We start from the raw sequence: 22,079 nt of genomic DNA on the forward strand, positions 1-22,079 counted from the left end.
ATGAAGTTGGCCTCCCATATGTTCCACAACTTCACACTGGTGTCACGTCACCATGTAAACAAATATTTATATCTTAGAAAGTAAAACAGCACAAACAACAATTTTAACGGCACAATCCAGCACAAACATACCACATATGATTGAGACCAGTTTGGTTGAATTCTGAAACATATGGGGGCCGACTTCACGCAGGTGTAAGGGTTTATTTGGTTTCAAACTAATGCTGGGGTCACATTCTGTTTCTATGGGAACCACATCATGTGACCTTTACTTATAGATCAGTGATCAGAGCCCAGCGAAACCCTAAGATGGTCAGATACATTAGTAATACTTTATTGATATTGTGATTAATGACCATATGTGACTGAGTTCATGCCTACACTTTCCCTTTATAGCCTTTAACAAGATATTAAAGGACATTTAAAATTAACTTATCAAGACTGGGATGTCACTTTGGGTGGTCCTGGACATCTCTGGGTAGAGAGACACAGTCTGTCAATCATATCATGCTGTAGCCAGTGTGAGCATTTAATACAGGACAAGTATAATATATAGACTATGTTAACAATAACACACTGTTGGAAATGGACACAGGACAGACTCTATGGGCTGAACAAATTGCTGAGTTCATGCAGGCAGTTTGATTCCCTTGTTCCAGTCCAGTGCAATATATAGAATAGAAAAGTGATATGTCACTCATCCCTGCAGGGACATTATCTTTTGCCTGTCCCATCTTACTCTCCATGAAGCACACAGAGAAGTAAGAGTAAGCTTGGTGGTCATAGCAGAGGGCTGGTCAGCATCCCAGCACCCCTAGGACATTAGGGGTTAAGCGCCTTGCTCAACAGTGACATCAGCCTACTGGCGCCAGAATTCAAACTGGGTATTTTCTGATAAGGGGCACAGAAACCAGACCCACAGAGCAGCAAACTACATATGTACACAACATGCAATATACTGTACATGACAGTTTTTAAAGAGTATTATAGAGCATGACTGTCAGCGTTTTGTGCATTTTAATGATCAGTGAACCTTGTAAATCATTGCAGGCAATCTATTTATGACAAAAAATGACAGGACTTTGCAGTTCTTTACAGTTTGGGGTTTGATACAGTACAACAGCTGGGAATAGGTAGTACATAGACATTCTGTGGATATTCTATAGATTTCTATAAACGTATTTCACCCCTGAATCTAAAAGAAATACAAAGCAATAAGCTTTATTTTCAGTTTCAAGGTGTCATTACTCAAGTTCAAAGTAATTAATTATGTGCAATATCATGGCCATTATGTGCCAGTATCCTAGGATTAAATAAAATGATTAATTAGCAAAAATAACAAAGACTGCCAGCAATACCACTTTATTTCAGCTCGCGATCCATGATTGGTTCCACTAAATGCAGAATGAGCTACTGATTCGCTAGGTCCAGGCAAGGAAGCTTCTTCTCCAATCGGCTCAGCTGAGCTCAGTTGCAGAGATCGGTCTTACAGCAGTTTGCGTCCATCAGGTGCACAGGCCTGCTTTTTATATACGTGCAGTCCCGCGCGGTGGCACAGCGTCGGACGATGCCATCTGTCGATAGGAAGACAAGCAGCCTGTCATATTGGCGAGAGACAGACCTGCCACAGCCTGAGAAGTGACCATTTTTTATGTAATAACTAATGGCGTCCCGGGACAGCAATATGAGCGCACTTTCATATTGAGGGAATAAGGCTTTGATGTTGTCTCCCACAAATTAAGCTCAAAGCTGCAGGGATTTTAGAAACTGTAGCAGCTTGGATCGAAAACTGGTTAACTGACAGTAAGCACCGAGTAGTTATTACAGGCACAATGTTACAGTAGGCCTGTGTTCATAGTGGGGTGCTGCAGGGTTCAATTTTAGGACCACTATTGTTCCACTATTGTTAATGATATTGACACCAATACATACAGTAAACTGGTAGACAACACCAAGGTGGGTGGTGTAGCAGATACTGATCTAGCAGCAGAGAGGCCACAACGGGATTTGGATTTAAGTAGCAGCTGGGCTGATACCTGGCAGATGAAATTTAACGTAGACAAATGTAAGGTACTCCATGCAGGGAGCAGAAATATAAGTAAGGAATAATTGACGACGGGCCGTTGAATTATTAGAAAATAATGCACACCCGAGGTGGTAATGCGGCCACGACGCGAAGCGGAGTGGCCGTTACACCTCGGGTGTGCATTATTTTCTAATAATTCAACGGTCCGGAGTCAATTATTCCGCTTATACTACGGTTGCCACACCTCAAGACATCGATCAGATGATATATTTCAAGGGATTCGTCCGGTTTTTCTACTTAAATCGGTATTGTGAGTAGGATTATTTCTTCCGCATCTCATCCAGCGACTCTTTTGCTAGTTCCAAAACGTTATTTTAAAGCTGGCAATGGAGGCTTGAACCGTTGATAGCAGACTAATGCAGTTAATAATGAAGTTATTAGAAAGAAAGCGAGAGAGACAGAGACACTGAGAAAGAGAAACAGAGAGAGAGAGAGAGAGCAAGCTTGTATGAATTAGGCTACCTCTGTGTGTCCCTCAACAGTGTTCTGAAGCACCGTCTCTAAACTGTAAGTCTGCTTTAAGATGCAACGCTGTTATTACCTCGCTAGTGAGAAATGTCATGTGTAGCCTTTAAGTTGGTACACTAGGCTAACTAATACTGCTGCAGCTCAGTTGTTGAAAGTTTCATATTCACCGTAAATATTAAAATTTACTTTCGGAAAATCGTCTGTCATGTTGTTGTTTTTGTTAGTCCTGTGTGATGTATAGGTACTGTATGCTAATTTCCGTTATTACAGTTAACTATGCAAAGTGATATGGAACTGTAATGCGGTCAAGAGAGTTGCCTGGAACTACGTTCACCGTGCGTTTATCTGAAAATAATTGCACACCTCAGAACGTTCGTCAGCCAATCAGATTCAAGCATTCAACGGTCCCGTAGTATAAAGTACAGATATTTTATGTGTTCCACTAAAATAAAGGTAGCTGATTACAAGAAAGATCTCGGTGTGTATGTTGACGCTTCCATGTCCCACTCTCGCCAGTGTGGGGAAGCAATAAAAAAGGCGTATAGGATGTTGGGTTACATCTCTAGGTGTGTGGAGTTTTCAAGGAAAGTCAAGGAAAGTAATGCTACGATTATATAATTCCTTGGTAAGACCCCACCTAGAATATTGTGTGCAGGTTTGGTCACCATACCTTAAGAAGGACATTGCGGCCTTGGAAAAGGTGCAGCGTAGGGCTACGAGAATGATTCCTGGTCTTAGAGGAATGTCTTATGCAGAGTGGGTAGCTGAGCTGAATCTCTTTAGCCTCGAGCAAAGGAGACTAAGGGGGGACATGATCCAGGTATATAAGATTCTAACAGGTCGGGATACTGTTCAGCCAAATGGCTTCAATATTAGTTTAAATACTACAACTTGTGGCCATAAGTGGAAATTAACATTTTAAAATGAATCTGAGGAAGCACTTCTTTACACAGCATGTAGTTAGAGTATGGAATAGTCTTCCTGCTAGTGTAGCGCAAGCTAAAACCCTGGGTTCCTTTAAATCAAAGCTAGATAAGATTTTAACAACTCCGAGCTATTAGTTAAGTTCATTTGTAAATTTCTTATGTTCTTAATATGACTTTAATTTAACATAACCTCAAGGTCATTTTACCAGGAAGGAAGTGAAATAATTCGAATGTGGCATGAGCATGCAGCTGCCACAGTTGTACAATGACTGTACTCGCATTTTTAACCTTTTTTCTTTGTTTGCAGTTTGTCCATTCTACCAATTGAAGCTGTTTTATTTTCAGGTTACATCCCCACTGATTAATGTAACATGAGGTTCAGAAGTGGAGTCTTTACATGATGAAATAAATGCATCTGACTGACGGAGTACCAGTCAAACGTTTGGACCTACCTATAGAAAGGTTTATTTGTACAATTCACTACATTTTACATAATCATCCACTCATCCATCCATCCATCCATCCACTTATCCTGTATTGCGACACAGGAGGGTCTGGAACCTATCCTGAGCAGCATAGGGCCCCAGACAGGAACAAACTGTATTGGACGCCATGTTCTGTCAATGCATCAGCTGGCTGCTGGGGTGATTCACTCACAGGCAGGGGGGTACATTGTCATATTCAGGCAGTAGCTGTGAGGTGGGCTGCAGTCGATCTCCACAGGAAGGCTGCAGTCGGGCATCTCTCTGATGTCTATGCAGTGGTTACATTTCAGCTGCTGTGTAACTAAGACAAAGCAGACAGGGTATCACTATGGCAACAACCTCAGCATCCCACCAGTCCTGCCCTATTCTCTGTTCACTCCTTTACTACCAATCTATAATACTTACATTTTTAAAATGAATTGTTATTGGTGATCTTGTTTACACTCCTGGGCAAAAAAAAAAATGGCCCGAACATAAACTTACCCGGTCAGAGTCTGGATTTGAACCCATCCATCCATCCATCCATCCATCCATCCATCCATCCATCCATCCATCATCTTCCGCTTATCCGGGGTCGGGTCGCGGGGGCAGCAGTCTCAGCAGGGAAGCCCAGACTTCCCTCTCCCCGGCCACTTCATCTAGCTCCTCTGGGGGATCCCGAGACGTTCCCAGGCCAGCCGGGAGACATAGTCTCTCCAGCGTGTCCTGGGTCTTCCCCGGGGTCTACTCCCAGTGGGACATGCCCGGAATACCTCCCCAGGGAGGCGTCCCGGAGGCATCCTAATCAGATGCCCGAGCCACCTCATCTGGCTCCTCTCGATGCGGAGGAGCAGCGGCTCTACTCTGAGTTCCTCCCGAATGACTGAACTCCTCACCCTATCTCTAAGGGAGAACCCAGCCACCCTGCGGAGGAAGCTCATTTCGGCCGCTTGCACCCGCGATCTCGTTCTTTCGGTCACTACCCATAGCTCATGACCATAGGTGAGGGTAGGAACGTAGATCGACTGGTAAATCGAGAGCTTCGCCTTTAGGCTCAACTCTCTCTTCACCATGACAGACCGATGCAGCGCCCACATGACTGCTGACGCCGCACCGATCCGCCTGTCGACCTCCCGCTCCATCGATCCCCCAATCGTGGAACACGATCCCGAGATACTTAAACTCCTCCACTTGGGGGAGGACCCCATCCCCAACCCGGAGAGAGCATTCTACCCTTTTCCAGCTGAGAACCATGGTCTCGGATTTGGAGGTGCTGATTCTCATCCCAGCCGCTTCACACTCGGCTGTGAACTGCTCCAGTGAGAGCTGAAGGTCACGATCCGATGAAGCCAACAGAACCACATCATCTGCAAAAAGCAGAGACCTAATCCTGAGGTCACTGAACCGGACACCCTCAATGACCTGGCTGCGCCTAGAAATTCTGTCCATTAAAGCTATGAACAGAATCGGTGACGAAGGGCAGCCTTGACGGAGTCCAACCCTCACCGGAAACAAGTCCGACTTATTGCCGCCCATGCAGACCAGGCTCTGGCACCGGTCATACAGGGACCAAACCGCCCTTAAAAGGGGGCCCGGTACCCCATACTCCCGAAGCACTCCCCACAGGACTCCCCGAGGGACACGGTCGAATGCCCTCTCCAAGTCCACAAAACACATGTAGACTGGTCGGGCAAACTCCCATGAACCCTCCAAAACCCTGCTGAGAGTATAGAGCTGGTCCACTGTTCCACGGCCAGGGCGAAAACCACACTGCTCCTCCTGAATCCGAGGTTCGACAATCCGGCGGACCCTCCTCTCCAGGACCCCCAAATAGACCTTACCAGGGAGGCTGAGGAGTGTGATCCCCCTATAGTTGGAGCACACCCTCCGGTCCCCTTTCTTAAAGAGGGGGACCACCACCCCTGTCTGCCAGTCCAGAGGCACTGCCCCCGATGTCCACGCGATGCCGCAGATGCGTGTCAGCCAGGACAGCCCCACAGCATCCAGAGCCTTGAGGAACTCTGGGCGAATCTCATCCACCCCCGGAGCCCGGCCACCGAGGAGCTTTTTGACCACCTCAGTGACCTCTGCCCCAGAAATAGGCGAGTCCACCCCCAAGTCCCCACACCCTGCTTCCATATCGGAAGGCGTGTCGGTGGGATTGAGGAGGTCTTCGAAGTATTCCTTCCACCGACCCAAGACGTCCCGAGTTGAGGTCAGCAGCGCACCATTCCCACAATAAATAGTGTTGATGCTGCACCGCTTTCCGGCCCGGAGCCGCCGGATGGTGGACCAGAATCTCCTCGAAGCCGTCCGGAAGTCGTTCTCCATGGCCTCGCCAAACTCCTCCCACACCCGAGTTTTTGCCTCAGCAACCGCCAACGCCGCATTCCGCTTGGCCTGCCGGTAGCTGTCAGCTGCATCTGGAGTCCCACAGGCCAAAAAGGCCCGATAGGACTCCTTCTTCAGCTTGACGGCATCCCTTACCACTGGTGTCCACCAGCGGGTTCGGGGATTGCCGCCGCGACAGGCACCGACCACCTTATAGCCGCAGCTCCGGTCAGCCGCCTCCACAATGGAGGCACAGAACATGGCCCATTCGGACTCGATGTCCCCCGGGATATGGGAGAAGTTCTGCCGGAGGTAAGAGTTGAAACTCTCCCTGACAGGGGGTTCAGCCAGACATTCCCAGCAGACCCTCACTATACGCTTGGGCCTGCCAGGCCTGGCCGGCTTCCTCCCCCACCAGCGGAGCCAACCCACCACCAGGTAGTGATCAGTTGACAGCTTCGCCCCTCTCTTCACCCGAGTGTCCAAGACATGCGGCCGCAAGTCCGACGACATGACTACAAAGTCGATCATCGAACTGCGGCCTAGGGTGTCCTGGTGCCAAGTGCACATATGGACACCCTTATGCCTGAACATGGTGTTCGTTATGGACAATCCGTGACGAGCACAGAAGTCCAACAACAAAACACCGCTCGGGTTCAGATCGGGGGGGCCGTTCCTCCCAATCACGCCCCTCCAGGTCTCACTGTCGCTGCCCACATGAGCATTGAAGTCCCCCAGCAGAACAAGAGAGTCCCCAGAAGGAGCGCTCTCCAAAACCCCTTCCAAGGACTCCAAAAAGGGTGGGTATTCTGAACTGCCGCTTGGCGCATAAGCGCAAACAACAGTCAGAACCCGTCCCCCCACCCGAAGGCGAAGGGAGGCCACCTTCTCGTCTACTGCGGTAAACCCCAATGTACAGGCACCCAGCCTGGGGGCAATAAGTATGCCCACGCCCGCTCGGCGCCTCTCCCCGTGGGCAACTCCAGAGTGGAAAAGGGTCCAACCCCCCTCAAGGAGACTGGTTCCAGAGCCCAAGTCGCGCGTCGAGGTGAGTCCGACTATATCTAGCCCGAACTTCACAACCTCGCGCACCAGCTCAGGCTCCTTCCCCATCAGAGAGGTGATATTCCATGTCCCTAGAGCTAGCTTCTGTAGCCGAGGATCAGACCGCCAAGGTCCCTGCCTTCGGCCGCCGCCCAGATCACATTGCACCCGACCCCTATGGCCCCTCCCATGGGTGGTGAGCCCATTGGAAGGGGGACCCACGTGCCTTGTTCAGGCTGTGCCCGACCACGACCCATGGGTGTAGTCCTGGCCACCAGGCGCTCGCCATCAAGCCCCACCCCCAGGCCTGGCTCCGGGGGGGGGGCCCCGGTGACCCGCGTCTGGGCAAGGGAAATCGTGGTTCCAAACTTGTTTTCTTCATAGGGGTTCTTCTGAGCCGCACTTTGTCTGGTTCCTCACCCAGGACCTGTTTGCCTTGGGTGACCCTACCAGGGGCATAAAGCCCCAGACAACATAGCTCCTGAGATCACTGGAACACGCAAACCTCTCCAGGTGTCGGCTCCAGGAGAGGCTGCCCCCACCCAACAGATTTATTTTTTTTTGTTCAGTGCATAATTCCACATATGTTATTTTATAGTTTTGATGTCTTTATAATTGTTCTAAAATGTTGAAAATAGAACAAATAAACCTTTATATGGGTATGTGTGTCCAAATTTTTGACTGGTACTGTATTATAATAAATACAACCTACTCTGCATAAAATTACGTGAATGAGGTTGTGCTGTTTTCTAGATGAAGGCCTCATTTTAGTTTAGGGATCAGAAAATCAGGGATCAGTGGGCACTGGATCAGAAACAAAAGGTATTCAGATGAAGGCTAAAATAGGCTCTACAAGGGACCATAACAAAGTGACACAAACATGTAGATTGGCAACCAAACAGTTTCACCGTCAGTTTACAGTAAGCTCTTGAGGAACAATAAGCAGGAAGCAGAAGGTACATCATGCCAGATTGGCATCACCCCAGTCCATGTTCTTACTCCTTCTCAGGAGCTGGGAGGGAGCAGAAATGTGGACTGGCTGGGGGTCGCTGAGGACCAGGTTGAGACACATTGGTTTACAAGATGCCATTCTGAACAGAACTCTGTTTTATAATATAACGCTACATGGGCAATCATTAATTAGATTCAAACATCCAGCTCCACAGATGTGACACAGCAGTGCTACCTACTGCATCACCTTTGAAGATCATGTGGAAACTTATACAGAACTTTAGCTGTTTATTAAAACCTGTTTACTTAAAAATGAACCAGCACAGAACTTCTGTTTTTGGCAATAACCGATCAGCAAATCTAGCAATACTGGATGCCACTTCAATTATTATGTTATATTATTTAAAAATCTCAACATTATACATATTTCAAAATATTAACTTAAGAACATAAAATCTAAAATAAATCTAAGTCAGCAAAGCCAAACAAACATCATGTTGATTTAATGAAATCTGGAACAGCCACCAAAAAATCTGAAAGTATTTGAAAAACTTGTTAGTTATAGTTACTGAGAATATTTTGTAAATTCTACACTTGTGCAGAATGTTTAGCATGTGTATGGGCATGTGATTCAGACTGTTACTGAAAATGTTGAAAAATGACCTTGCCATGTTTTCCAAGATTGTCAAGGGGTGGAATTACTGAAAATTTGCCAGTTCTATTTATAAATATTTATAAAATACATGAGAAAAACCTCAAAGTAGCCAGACACTTTTATTTTTGTCATAATTTCTATTTTCTTCTGAGAAACTGACAGTATTTAAAAATGATGTAAGAGATGTGAAGTCATTTGAAAAATGTCTGACAAGCTGACAAGTTTATGTGAAAATGTGAAACCATATTTATGTAATCTAGACCATTATAGAACACACAATCTTTTAGGAAACCTCACAGCTGTCTGGTGGTAAACATATAAATGTTAAATTTTTTTGTAACATAAACATTCTTGGTTTGCTTATTTAACATGCAAACATATTGTTTTGCTAATATTTGAAATTTTTATACATGTTGACATAAATTTTTTCACTCACCGTAACAGGCAGAGAGAAGCACACACATTGTAAGCATCCACAATCTCATCCTGCAATTCCTGCAAGTTCCTGCAACTTCTTAGTACAAAACACCTCTTCTACAGGAATGTAACAAGAAAGAAAATCTAATTAAATAAGCTGTTGAATACAACCATAGAACAGCATTCAACTTTGCAACATGTTTTAAAATTACATTAAAGATTTCAAACACTGAGTACAGCTGTGAAAAATATGATTAGTTCAGCACATGACTAACTAGTTAACATACTTACTGGAAGGTTGGAATCGGCTGAATGCTGACTGTGAAAAGAAAGGTCTTTTATAAAGTCTTTTACATTTCACACTGATGTGAATAAGGCTTCACTCTTTTCCGCGTATCATGTAACTGCAGCTTCGTCACTGGGCCCATCCCATTGTCCTAGAGTCAAAGGCACTGGGAAAAAGTCCCCAGTTATGGAAACATGACAATTTGCAGATACTGATATTATACTGAACATAGCTATAACAATAATAATCATCGTCATCTACTGCTCAGAGCTGCAGTATATGAACAAAAGTATTGGGTCACCTGGCCATTACACCTACAGAAACTATTATGGCATCCCTTTCTATAACAGCTGGTGCTCTTCTGTGAAGGCTTTCACACCAAACTTACCCAGACATGTCATAATAGATTGCGATTTGGGCACTGGGGGCACAGTCATGCTGGAACAGAAAAGGGTCTTCCCCAAACTGTTTCCGCAAAGTTGTAAGCATAGAATTATCCAAAATGTCTTGGTAAGCTGAAAGCATTAAGAATTCCCTTCACTGAAACTAAGGGGCCCAGCCCAACCCCTGAAAAACAGCCCCATACCATTATCCCTCCTCCACCAAACTTCACAGCTGGCACAATGCAGTCAGGCAGGTAATGTTCTTCTGGCATCTGCCAAACCCAGACTCATCCATCAGACAGCCAGACAGAGAAGCGTGATTCGTCACTCCACAGGACACATTTGCTCTGCTCCAGAGTCAAGAGGCAGCGTGCTTTACACCACTACATCTCTACCAGTTGCCATTGCACTTGGTGAGGTGAGGCCTGCATGCAGTTGCTCGGCCATGGAAGCCCATTCCATGAAGCAGATTGTGTGCTGGGGAAGTTTGGAACTCTGTTGTTATTGAGCCAACAGAGCATTGGCAACTTTTATGGACTTTGCACCTCAGCCCTCAGCAACCCTACTCTGTTATTCTCTGCAATCTGCCACTTTGTGGCTGAGTTTCTGTTGTTCCTATATGCTTCCACTTTGCAGTAATACCACTCATAGTTGTCTGTGGAATATCTAGCAGAGAAGACAATTCATGAACTGATTTATTGCAAAGGTGGCATCCTATGAGACCCTACTGTCTCCTCACTCAAGTGGCCCTGATGTACCATGCCTGATGCTTGTTGCCCCTTATTAGGTGATGCATAAAAGTACCTGTTTGTCCCGTCTTAGTTAGTCCGGTCATTGAAATCAAACCTTCTTGTTGTATGTGCCCTCTAGTGTTCCAGTATTCCCATTTTGATCCCTCGCAATCCAGTTTATTTCTAGTCTTTGTTCTGCTGAGTACAATAAAACCCCTTTCTGTTCCACCACAACACCCGCCGAATTACTTGAGTTTTGGTGCAAAATTTTTTTTAGACTTTACCAATACAATAGACAATAACAGTACAAACACTTGAATTCAGTGAGCTCTTCAAAATGACCATTCTTGCACAAATGTTTTTTTTTCCCTCCACCGCGGAGGACTGCTTTATTTCTATTCATTGATTTATTTCCTCAAGAGACGGAGAGGGGGAAAGAAGGAAGAAAACAGAGAAGAATGGAGATAGAGAAAGAGGGAGGGAAAAGAAAAAAAACAGATAATCTGCTTCTATACCTGCTGAAGAGAGAAAACAACAACCAACATCTGTACGAATCATAATGTTTGTACACCTGACTGCATGACTAGGTGCTAGATTTTGTACATCTATAGCAATGGGTCTGAATGAAGCACCTGGATTCAGTGATTAAGAGGTACGTCCCAATACTTTTGTCCATGTTGTGTATTTTGACTTCTTGAAATATTGTGAATGTAATATTTGGTATTCAGATGATGCCTTCTATATATGCATTTTGAAAAATAAATGCACGATTCATAAAAGTAATACAAAAAGGATTTAAAGCAAAAAAATTAAACATATTCTGAAAAGTGTTTCTTGATGTCATCTCTCTGTTTCAGTGATTTGACACCACTGTTCACCCTGAAGATTCAGGTCATTCATTGTAATGTTAAGTGCTATTCAAGGAAAAACCTCTACCTCTTCCTGAAACGAACACCCTGTTATAAGGGTAATCAAATATTACTGGGTGTCAGAATACACACCCACATGACTATGGTAAAAAAAAAAAAAACCTTTTCTTCTTTGCTACTTGTATTGTTACAGGTAACCTAAAAAATAAATATGTAATATTGGGTAGCACTTTACATCAACTGCACCTTCATAATGCATTCATAGAACATTCATGGAGCGGCATCCTCTGTAGGCTCACTGTAGGCTCTCCCCCGTTTCTCCAGATGGAACAGCATCCTCCGCTGGCTCTCCCTCATTTCTCCTGTGATAGAGCAGCATCCTCCGCTGGCTCTCCCTCATTTCTCCTGTGATAGAGCAGCATCCTCCGCTGGCTCTCCCTCATTTCTCCTGTGATAGAGCAGCATCCTCCGCTGGCTCTCCCTCATTTCTCCTGTGATAGAGCAACATCCTCCACTGGCTCTCCCTCATTTCTCCTGTGATAGAGCAGCATCCTCCGCTGGCTCTCCCCCGTTTCTCCAGATGGAACAGCATCCTCCGAAAGCTCTCCCCCATTTCTCCTGTTATGGAGTGGTATCCTCTGCAGGCTCTCCCCTCTTTCTCCTGTGATATAGCAGCATCCTCCGCTGGCTCTCCCTCATTTCTCCTGTGATATAGCAGCATCCTCCGCTGGCTCTCCCTCATTTCTCCTGTGATAGAGCAGCATCATCCGCTGGCTCTCCCTCGTTTCTCCTGTGATAGAGCAACATCCTCCGCTGGCTCTCCCTCATTTCTCCTGTGATAGAGCAGCATCCTCCGCTGGCTCTCCCTCATTTCTCCTGTGATAGAGCAACATCCTCCGCTGGCTCTCCCTCATTTCTCCTGTGATAGAGCAGCATCCTCCGCTGCCTCTCCCGCATTTCTCCTGTGATAGAGCAACATCCTCCGCTGGCTCTCCCTCATTTCTCCTGTGATAGAGCAACATCCTCCGCTGGCTCTCCCTCATTTCTCCTGTGATAGAGCAGCATCCTCCGCTGGCTCTCCCTCATTTCTCCTGTGATAGAGCAACATCCTCCGCTGGCTCTCCCTCATTTCTCCTGTGATAGAGCAGCATCCTCCGCTGGCTCTCCCTCATTTCTCCTGTGATAGAGCAGCATCCTCCGCTGGCTCTCCCTCGTTTCTCCTGTGATAGAGCAGCATCCTCCGCTGGCTCTCCCTCGTTTCTCCTGTGATAGAGCAGCATCCTCCGCTGGCTCTCCCTCATTTCTCCTGTGATAGAGCAGCATCCTCCGCTGGCTCTCCCTCATTTCTCCTGTGATAGAGCAGCATCCTCCGCTGGCTCTCCCTCATTTCTCCTGTGATAGAGCAGCATCCTCCGCTGGCTCTCCCTCATTTCTCCTGTGATAGAGCAGCATCCTCCGCTGGCTCTCCCTCATTTCTCCTGTGATAGAGCAGCATCCTCCGCTGGCTCTCCCTCATTTCTCCTGTGATAGAGCAGCATCCTCCGCTGGCTCTCCCTCATTTCTCCTGTGATAGAGCAGCATCCTCCGCTGGCTCTCCCTCATTTCTCCTCTGATGGAGCTGCATCCTCCACTGGCTCTCCCTCATTTTTCCTGTGATAGAGCAGCATCCTCCACTGGCTCTCCCTCATTTCTCCTGTGATAGAGCAGCATCCTCCGCTGGCTCTCCCTCATTTCTCCTGTGATAGAGCAGCATCCTCCGCTGGCTCTCCCTCATTTCTCCTGTGATAGAGCAGCATCCTCCGCTGGCTCTCCCTCATTTCTCCTGTGATAGAGCAGCATCCTCCGCTGGCTCTCCCTCATTTCTCCTGTGATAGAGCAGCATCCTCCACTGGCTCTCCCTCATTTCTCCTGTGATAGAGCAGCATCCTCCGCTGGCTCTCCCTCATTTCTCCTCTGATGGAGCTGCATCCTCCACTGGCTCTCCCTCATTTTTCCTGTGATAGAGCAGCATCCTCCACTGGCTCTCCCTCATTTCTCCTGTAATAGAGCAGCATCCTGTTCATGTCTTTTTTGTGCCTGATCTAAATCAGACAGTGCTGGACAAGCTGAGAACAGAAATTGATTGATGTGTAGAAACTGATCAGCAGCCCCCGTGGCAGCTTGATCTTCCACAGCTGGGCCACTGTCAGCACATTTTTGAGTGTGTTCTATGTTGCAATAACCACACCTGACAGCCAGCTGTTCAACCTCCTGTCTGGAGACAGACTCGTCACCATTACTCTGACTTTTTGTATTGGTTACCATGCCGCAGTATAATTATGTAATCGAATACGTGCTTTACATCTCTTTTTTGTACAAGCTATGTACAAGTGAGGCAAATTACACATTATAAACATACTCCCTGTCAAGGAGCTCAGTAGGCAGAACATGGCTAGAGTTTACAGTGAATGCTCAGGTCAAGTGTAAGTTATGAAACATATGTGGGGCCAACTTCACACTGGTGACAGACCAGAGACCAGGGGTCTGTTTCATGAAGCTGGATTTCTGGCTTTGCCAGATACCTTGTTGGATTTAAGGCAGACTGGGCTAAACGTAAGTGAATGAAGTCCATTTAACCCAAGCTACCTTAAATCTGACAAGTTATCCAGCTAAGCAAGAAATCGGGCTTTGACAAGCCCCAGGGAAGGTAGAACTGGCACATGCTGGTTAACTTCCTGAAGCAATAGAGATGGTCGAGAAACAGCCAAAAAAGAGTAAAAACTCAAAAATAAGTTCTTATAGATCAGGCTGTGGCAAAGAAAAAAAATTGTCAAACATACTGTAGGTGGGCATTGCAGCTGTTTCACTGGCAAACATTATGGATGAAATGTGCTGAAAATCCTAAATATACTTTTCAAACAAACTTTGGTTGTATAGCATCACTAACCTTGTTAATGTTTTTAGTTTTGCCAGATATATAACCTTACTGCAGCCCGCTGTTGCTAACTAGCCAGTAATAAGTAGCTGCAGCAAACTTCAAAGTAAAATTTCCCATACTAACATGCTAGCTTGACAGCTGTGAATACTAGGAATAGCCATGGTCGTTGCTTACATTCGCTATGGTCAGTTTTAGTGTCTTCACAGCCATTACAGGTACAGTGGTACCTCGACTCATTAACTTAATTCGTTCGAGGACTCAGTTCGTGACCCGAAAAGTTTGTGACCTGAATCAATTTTTCCCATTTAAAATAATGTAAATACAAATAATTAATTCAAACTTCAGAAACACAGATTTTTTTCAATTTTTAAATGTTTTTCTGTGACCAAGAATATAGACTTAAATTAAAATATGCCTAATTATACACAAATAATGCTAAATTAAATAAAACATATGCTTTTTGGTGGGCTGGTCGCTCAAAAGACACCAAAACACGGAAAAGAACCACAAAACACCCCCCAAAAAACTAAACAGTTAACATTAAAAGACTGAGTAACAGACAAAAACAGTACAGTAATTTCGAAAATGTGATTTTTATTATACTGTACAATATACTGTACATGTCTAAATTTTTTATGTGCATTTCATGACACAACGCATTGTATGGCGATGAACTTCTTTGTTTGTACTGTAAACAAACAATACGCAGTCACCACTATGTGTGAATTTAGAATATAACTCCCCCATGTTGTCGTGGGGTTTCCTCGGGGTACTCTGGTTTCCCCCCACAGTCCAAAAACATGCTGAGGCTAATTGGACTTGCTAAATTGCCTGTAGGTGTGCATGTGTGAGTGAATGGTGTGTGAGTGTGCCCTGCGACGGGCTGGTCCCCCAGCCAAGGTTGTTCCCTGCTTCGTGCCCATTGGGATCTGGTTTAGGCTCAGGACCCCCAGCGACGCAGTAGGATAAACGGTTTGGAAAATGGATGGATGAAATATTGTAATTTTATGTATAGATATGTGACTATTAAAAACCATCTGAAACATATTCATCAATCACTGAAAGGTACCGCTATAACAGAACGTTCTCTCTATTTTTTTCTTTTTTCAGATATTCGACCTGCGAAGAGATATTTTAAAGATATACATCAAAGATATACATCTTTTTTTATACATTCCACAACCGTTCTTGGGCATGATGTACACTTCTTCGTGTTTCGGGTGGTCCCTTGGGGTGCTTTTGGGGAATGTTTTTGTGTTCACAGCCTGAAACATGGTTTGTGAACCGGCACAAAAATTTTTCAAACATCTGTTCGTAACCCGATTTGTTTGTGAACAGGACTGTTTGTGGGTCGAGGTACCACTGTTTTTGGGTACTGTATGAAGATGGTGCGTGGTGTTCCACCGCTCATAAAACTCACATTTATAATGATGATGTTATAAGAATAAATAAGAACTTCCTGTTATAGTTTTAAATAATATTTTAGCTACAGTAACGGTTCATTTATATTTGGCCCTCGAGTGCAATACATTGGAACTGCAGAAACAGTCAATGGCACTCCATCGCAACGTGTAGAAGCAAGCAGTCCTACAATTATCCATCTATATCTATAGAAACTAAACTAAATAGATTTACATCATTAAAATAAAAAAATTGACAAAACCACATAAAAACTAAAACTAAATTAGATTTCAAATGAAAATAATAACTAAATAAAGTCAAAATGTTAATAACACTGACGTAAAAACATACAGAGGCATTGCAGTACCGCCGTATTTCATTTTTACTTGTAAACATCTGGGAGTCTTATGAAATCCTGTAGCAAGGAATCATATAATTGTGGGTATTTTCTCAGTCAACCACTCTTTCAACCTACAAACCATTTTTGTGATCATTCTGATTACATAGGGTAGAAAAGGTGTTTATATACAATCTTTACTTCCAGCTGCATTTCTTCCGGCCAATGAATGATCGAGGTCTGCTTGTGTCACTGAGCAGAGGCTCAGTAGAGCTTCAGCATTCCTCGAGTACGTTTTTATCATCTTATGCAATGCCTGTTACTCCTAGGGAATATGCTATTGTAATGGATGCGGTTCCCAAGGGTGTCATTATGCTGTTTAGGGAGTGGCTAGAGAATTGCAACCCTATATCTGGGACCTAAATAACACTAGTGTAGGGAAGATTTGCTTTTTATCCAGCCCATCAACTCGTAAGAGAAGAATTAGATCTTTGGCTCAAGAAAACATAATCACTATAACAACAGCCATTTCATATTGGAGACTGTGTGTTCAAGATAATTTGTGGAAAAAAGTGTGGTCTTTGTCATCGAAATATGCAATTTCTAATAACTTTAAGGATGTCTGTTATAAATTGCTACATGGCTGTTATCTGAAAAACGTTTTTACAGACGTTAAAGAAAGATATTGAGACAAACTGTATTATTGAAACAGTTTTACATCTGTTCAGGAACTCCTCTTTTGTTACTGTGTTTTGGAAAGATTTATCTGTTTGTATTCAGATTTATCTCAGTTTGTATTCAGATTTACCTCAGTTTGTATTCAGATGTATTTGTGAAGTTTTTTTTATTGAAAAATGTGCTGTTTGGGTTTTATATCTGTCTCTCTAAATATAAAGAGCACTATCGTATAATTCTTCATACCATTCTGTCAAATTTTCACATACATAAAAGCAAATATTGCAACAGAACTATGTTTCTTATTTTTGAAAACAAACTTCAACAATACCTCCAAAATATATACTGCTGTAATAATTCTGAAGCCATAAAGACAATCAATATTTGTAAAGAATTAAATTTATCGCTTTTAAGTTCGTTAAAGAGTTACAGTAATCAGCTTCTGGATTAGAAGCAGAGATGCATACTCAAGGCAGAAAAGGCCTAATCTTTTGATGTTATATACAGGGTAAATCTGCAAGACTGAAGGAGTGTTGTTATGTGCTCAGCAAAGGACAGCTGGTCGTCTATCATTATTCCTAGACTGGGGGAGGACAATCGTTCCAAAAAAATCACATCACGATCATTTAAACACAAAATCACGGTCCACAAGCTGAATCTATCTTTTCAGTGTGACACATACTTAAAAGAATATCCTCAAACTCATTAAGACCCAAGTTACACTAATTTTAAATATCAAACTTGAATTCAACTGTGAACAGATTACATTCTCGTCACTTGTCGTTGCAAAAAAAATTGCCATTCTTTAAATGCTTCGCAATCCTGTGTTGGCATTCGCTTGAGAAAGTATTAGCCCCCCTATGAAAATCTCATTGTTTTAAAAGTATTTCCCAAGTGCTGTTAAATAGACCAAATAATATTCTAAATGTTTTTTTATACATCGCAATTTTATTTTGCATGCTTTCATTATTTTACTTTTCACACAGAAATGAAAATATTCCACAGAAACCAAAAAACTACCATGGTCAAAATTATTAGCCCTCTGGATGTTAATAGTCAGTTGTGTATCCTTTTTTGTTGGATAACAGCCTGCAGTTGTTTGTTGTAGTTTTCAGCAAAGTCTCTGACAGCTCATCTGAGGAATCCCAGCCCATTCTTCTCAAGCTCCTCCAGATTTGATGGCCTTCTGGCACGGACCTTCTTCTTTAGTTTACCCCACAGATTTTCTATTGGATTTAAGTCAGGGCTTTGTGCAGGCCACTCCATTAGGTTCACTTTGGTCTTCTGGAGATAGTTCTTTACCCGGAGAGACGTATGTTTGGGATCGTTGTCATGTTGGAAGACGAAGCGACGACCCAGACCCAGTTTGGCTGCTGACTGCTTAAGGTTTTCTTTTATATTTCTTTCTTCATAATTCCACATATATTTCTTTCTTCATAATTCCTTCCACCTTGACAGGATTTCCAGTTCCTAATGCACTGAAGCATCCCCACAGCGTAATGCTCCCACCGCCGTGTTTCACTATGGGGACGGTGTTCTTTGGGTTATACGCCTCTCCCTTCCTCCTCCAAACATAAGCAGTGTCTCTACAGCCAAAGAGCTCTAGTTTAGTCTTAAGAAAACCTGTGTTTTTTCTGCAGTTAGACTGATGCCTGATGAACATGGCTGTAACAGAAATGGTTCAATAAAATGGGCAAGCACTGAGTTGGCAGCTCTGTTCTACTCTGCGCAGCAGCCCATCTGTCTCAGGCAACTGCAGAACTCTCTGTATGTACACCTGCTTCTGCTTTAGCAGTTCTTGACTTTGAAAACTGTGCATATGGAACTTCTGAATCCTAATTTCCCATGCAATATATATATTTTTTTGTTTAAAAATAATATGATTTATGATATGTTTCATAAGTATACATTAAATCATATTCTGCAATACCACTGTTCATCCTGCCATCATTAGAAGCAGCAGCAGCTCTTGCCTGCCCCCGCTTTGAGACACAAGTCCAAAATTTGGAGTTTGAATTGGAACTTTGACATCTTGCTCATTTGCCTTCCTGTGCAGCCCCCTGGAGGATGGGCTCCCCCTTTGGGTCTGGTTAGGGTTCAGGCTTCCTCTGCCAGCCCCTGGAGGACGGGCTCCCCCTTTGGGTCTGCTTATGGTTCGGGCTTCCTCTGCTGCCCCCTGGAGGATGAGGTCGCCCTTTGGGTCTGGTTAGGGTTAGGGCTTCCTCTGCTGCCCCCTGGAGGATGGGCTCCCCCTTTGGGTCTGCTTATGGTTCGGGCTTCCTCTGCCAGCCCCTGGAGGATGGGGTCCCCCTTTGGGTCTGGTTAGGGTTCGGGCTTCCTCTGCCAGCCCCTGGAGGATGGGCTCCCCCTTTGGGTCTGCTTATGGTTCGGGCTTCCTCTGCCAGCCCCTGGAGGACGGGCTCCCCCTTTGGGTCTGCTTATGGTTCGGGCTTCCTCTGCTGCCCCTTGGAGGATGAGGTCGCCCTTTGGGTCTGGTTAGGGTTAGGGCTTCCTCTGCCGCCCCCTGGAGGATGGGGTCCCCCTTTGGGTCTGGTTAGGGTTAGGGCTTCCTCTGCCAGCCCCTGGAGGATGGGCACCCCCTTTGGGTCTGGTTAGGGTTAGGGCTTCCTCTGCTGCCCCCTGGAGGATGGGGTCCCCCTTTGGGTCTGGTTAGGGTTAGGGCTTCCTCTGCCAGCCCCTGGAGAATGGGCTCCCCCTTTGAGTCTGATTCCTCCCAAGGATTCTTCCTTGTAGGGAGTTTTTCCTTGCCACTGTCACCTCTGGCTTGCTCACTGGGTGTTTTAGGACGGAGATAATGTAAAGCGATTTATCAAAATGTAATTTTGTGAAAATGCACTATGCAAATAAAATTAAATTGAACTAAATATTCTCATAATGCAATACAATGCAATGGATTAACTATTATGAATGTTCTCCATGTGACGTTATAAAATGCACCTGCTTCTTTTCTTTGTAAATAGAACAATAGATCATATGTCTATTAGTATGAAAAATGTTGTGTATATGACTTATTTTTTATATTTCCATAATAAATTAATGTATTCATAGGTTATGGTCCTCCACAATATATGGCTCTCTACCTAGATTCAAAAGGTGAGAGTTCTACAAAGCTGTGGTTTCCTGTGAACAGTGCCAGGAAGTGACAAGGTAAATCAAGCTTCACTGTTGAAGACATATATACAATGTCTCAGAATGGCTTTAAGTAAATCTTTATGACCACTTGACTGAATAATTTATTTTTATTTTAGATTACTGATGAGACAAAGAGGACTTAATATCTCCAAATGGGAATGCAGAATAGTTCCACATTCATACCAAGAAAACAATAGTTCTTGTGTGGCCTGTGTTTTGATAGTATGGATCCTCATTAGAATATCTTCACATGTGAATGATAAACATGTTATGGACCGTGACCTTCGGTTCTCAGTGGGATAGTTCGCAGCCGAGTGTGAAGCGGCTGGGATGAGAATCAGCACCTCCAAATCCGAGACCATGGTCCTCAGGGAGGCTGAGGAGTGTGATCCCCCTATAGTTGGAGCACACCCTCCGGTCCCCCTTCTTAAAGATGCGCCAGTCCAGAGGCACTGCCCCCGATGTCTAAGTGATGCTGCAGATGCATGTCAACCAGGACAGCCCTGCAACATCCAGAGCCTTGAGGAACTCCGGGCAGATTTCATCCACCTCTGAGGCCCGGCCACCAAGGAGCTTTTTAACCACCTCAGCAACCTCCGCCCCGGAGATAGGTGAGTCCACCCCCAAGTCCCCACACTCTGCTTCCATATCGGAAGGCGTGTTGGTGGGATTGAGGAGGTCTTCGAAGTATTCTTTTCACCGACCCAAAACATCCCGAGATAAGGTCAGCAGCACACCATCCCCACCATAAACAGTGTTGATGTTGCACCGCTTTCCCGCCCTGAGCCGCCGGATGGTGGATCAGAATCTCCTCGAAGCCGTCTGGAACTCGTTTTCCATGGCCTCACCAAACTCCTCCCACACCCGAGTTTTTGCCTCAGCAACCACCGAAGCCGCATCCCACTTGGCCTGCCGGTAGCTGTCACCTGCCTCTGGAGTGCCACAGGCCAAAAAGGTCTGATACGACTCCTTCTTCAGCTTGACGGCATCTCTCACCACCGGTGTCCACCATTTGGTTCGGGGATTGGCGCCGCGACAGGCACCGACCACCTTATGGCCACAGCTCCGGTCAGCTACCTCCACAATGGAGGCGCGGATCATGGCCCATTCGGACTCAATGTTCCTCGCCTTCTCTGGGATATAGGAGAAGTTCTGCCGGAGGTAGGAGTTGAAACTCATCCTGACAGGGGATTCCGCCAGACGTTCCCAGCAGACCCTCATCATACGCTTGGGCCTGCTTCTTGATTTTTGTTGTTAGATGTTTTTTTATACCGTGAGATAAAACAAGTTCATTTGATCTTGTTGACTGTCATACTTGACTTTCAGTGTCAGTTCCTTCAAAAAGCAATGGTCTTTCACTGTAGAGGCAACATGGTCAGGTGGTATAATTGTGTAATGACGATGTGTGTGAGTGTGGAGGGTGAGGGATGGGCGTGGAAGGTAATAGTTAATTAAGTGGCTACACCTGGGTTGTGAGGCATCTGGGGTTAAGAGAGGGAGTGGGAGCCGCGTTAGACAGACTTGGTCTGGTAGGCGCCGTACGCGTTGGATTCTGGGGGGAGGTGCCACTCACATGCCGTTTAGGGCTGCCGGCGGTGAAGCCAGAGAGTAGGCGGTAGGGACAGTTCCCGGTGCGGTAGGGCGAGGACAGTCAGGATGGTGGGGGTAGGAGGCTATGACCACTGCTTAGACGGGGTGGTTGATAGCGGGAGTAGCGGCACCCTCATAGGGACAGATTGGTGGTGGGGGGGGGGGGATTCCCTTTCCGTGGGATGTTCTAGGTGACAGACCGGTGTGATTGTTCCTTCCCTGGGGGAGGGTCTTAATCCCCAGGGGGGGGGTGTTATGTTTTAATTATATCTTTATTGTGTGTGTGTTTCATGTGTTTTAAATGCGCAGCGTAACCGCTTAGGGTCGGGACAGGACTATAGAGGAGGTTTGGGTCCCGTAATGCTTGCCTGTGCCCGAAGTGTAGGGATTACTGTG

At 45.2% G+C, this 22,079-nt stretch overlaps 1 long non-coding RNA gene across 1 annotated transcript; it reads right to left on the reverse strand.

Moving 5' to 3' along the window:
- Window positions 1–1,001: 1,001 nt before the first annotated feature.
- LOC125715382 (uncharacterized) lies at window positions 1,002–9,759 on the reverse strand. Its single transcript, XR_007384037.1, has 4 exons — window positions 9,633–9,759; window positions 9,361–9,458; window positions 4,137–4,265; window positions 1,002–1,573 (listed from the first exon to the last, which is right to left on the reverse strand). It is a non-coding gene; the product is annotated as an uncharacterized LOC125715382 (long non-coding RNA).
- Between the last annotated feature and the right edge of the window lie 12,320 nt (window positions 9,760–22,079).

Source organism: Brienomyrus brachyistius, chromosome 20 (genome assembly GCF_023856365.1).
Source record: "Brienomyrus brachyistius isolate T26 chromosome 20, BBRACH_0.4, whole genome shotgun sequence".
Classification (NCBI taxonomy): domain Eukaryota; kingdom Metazoa; phylum Chordata; class Actinopteri; order Osteoglossiformes; family Mormyridae; genus Brienomyrus; species Brienomyrus brachyistius.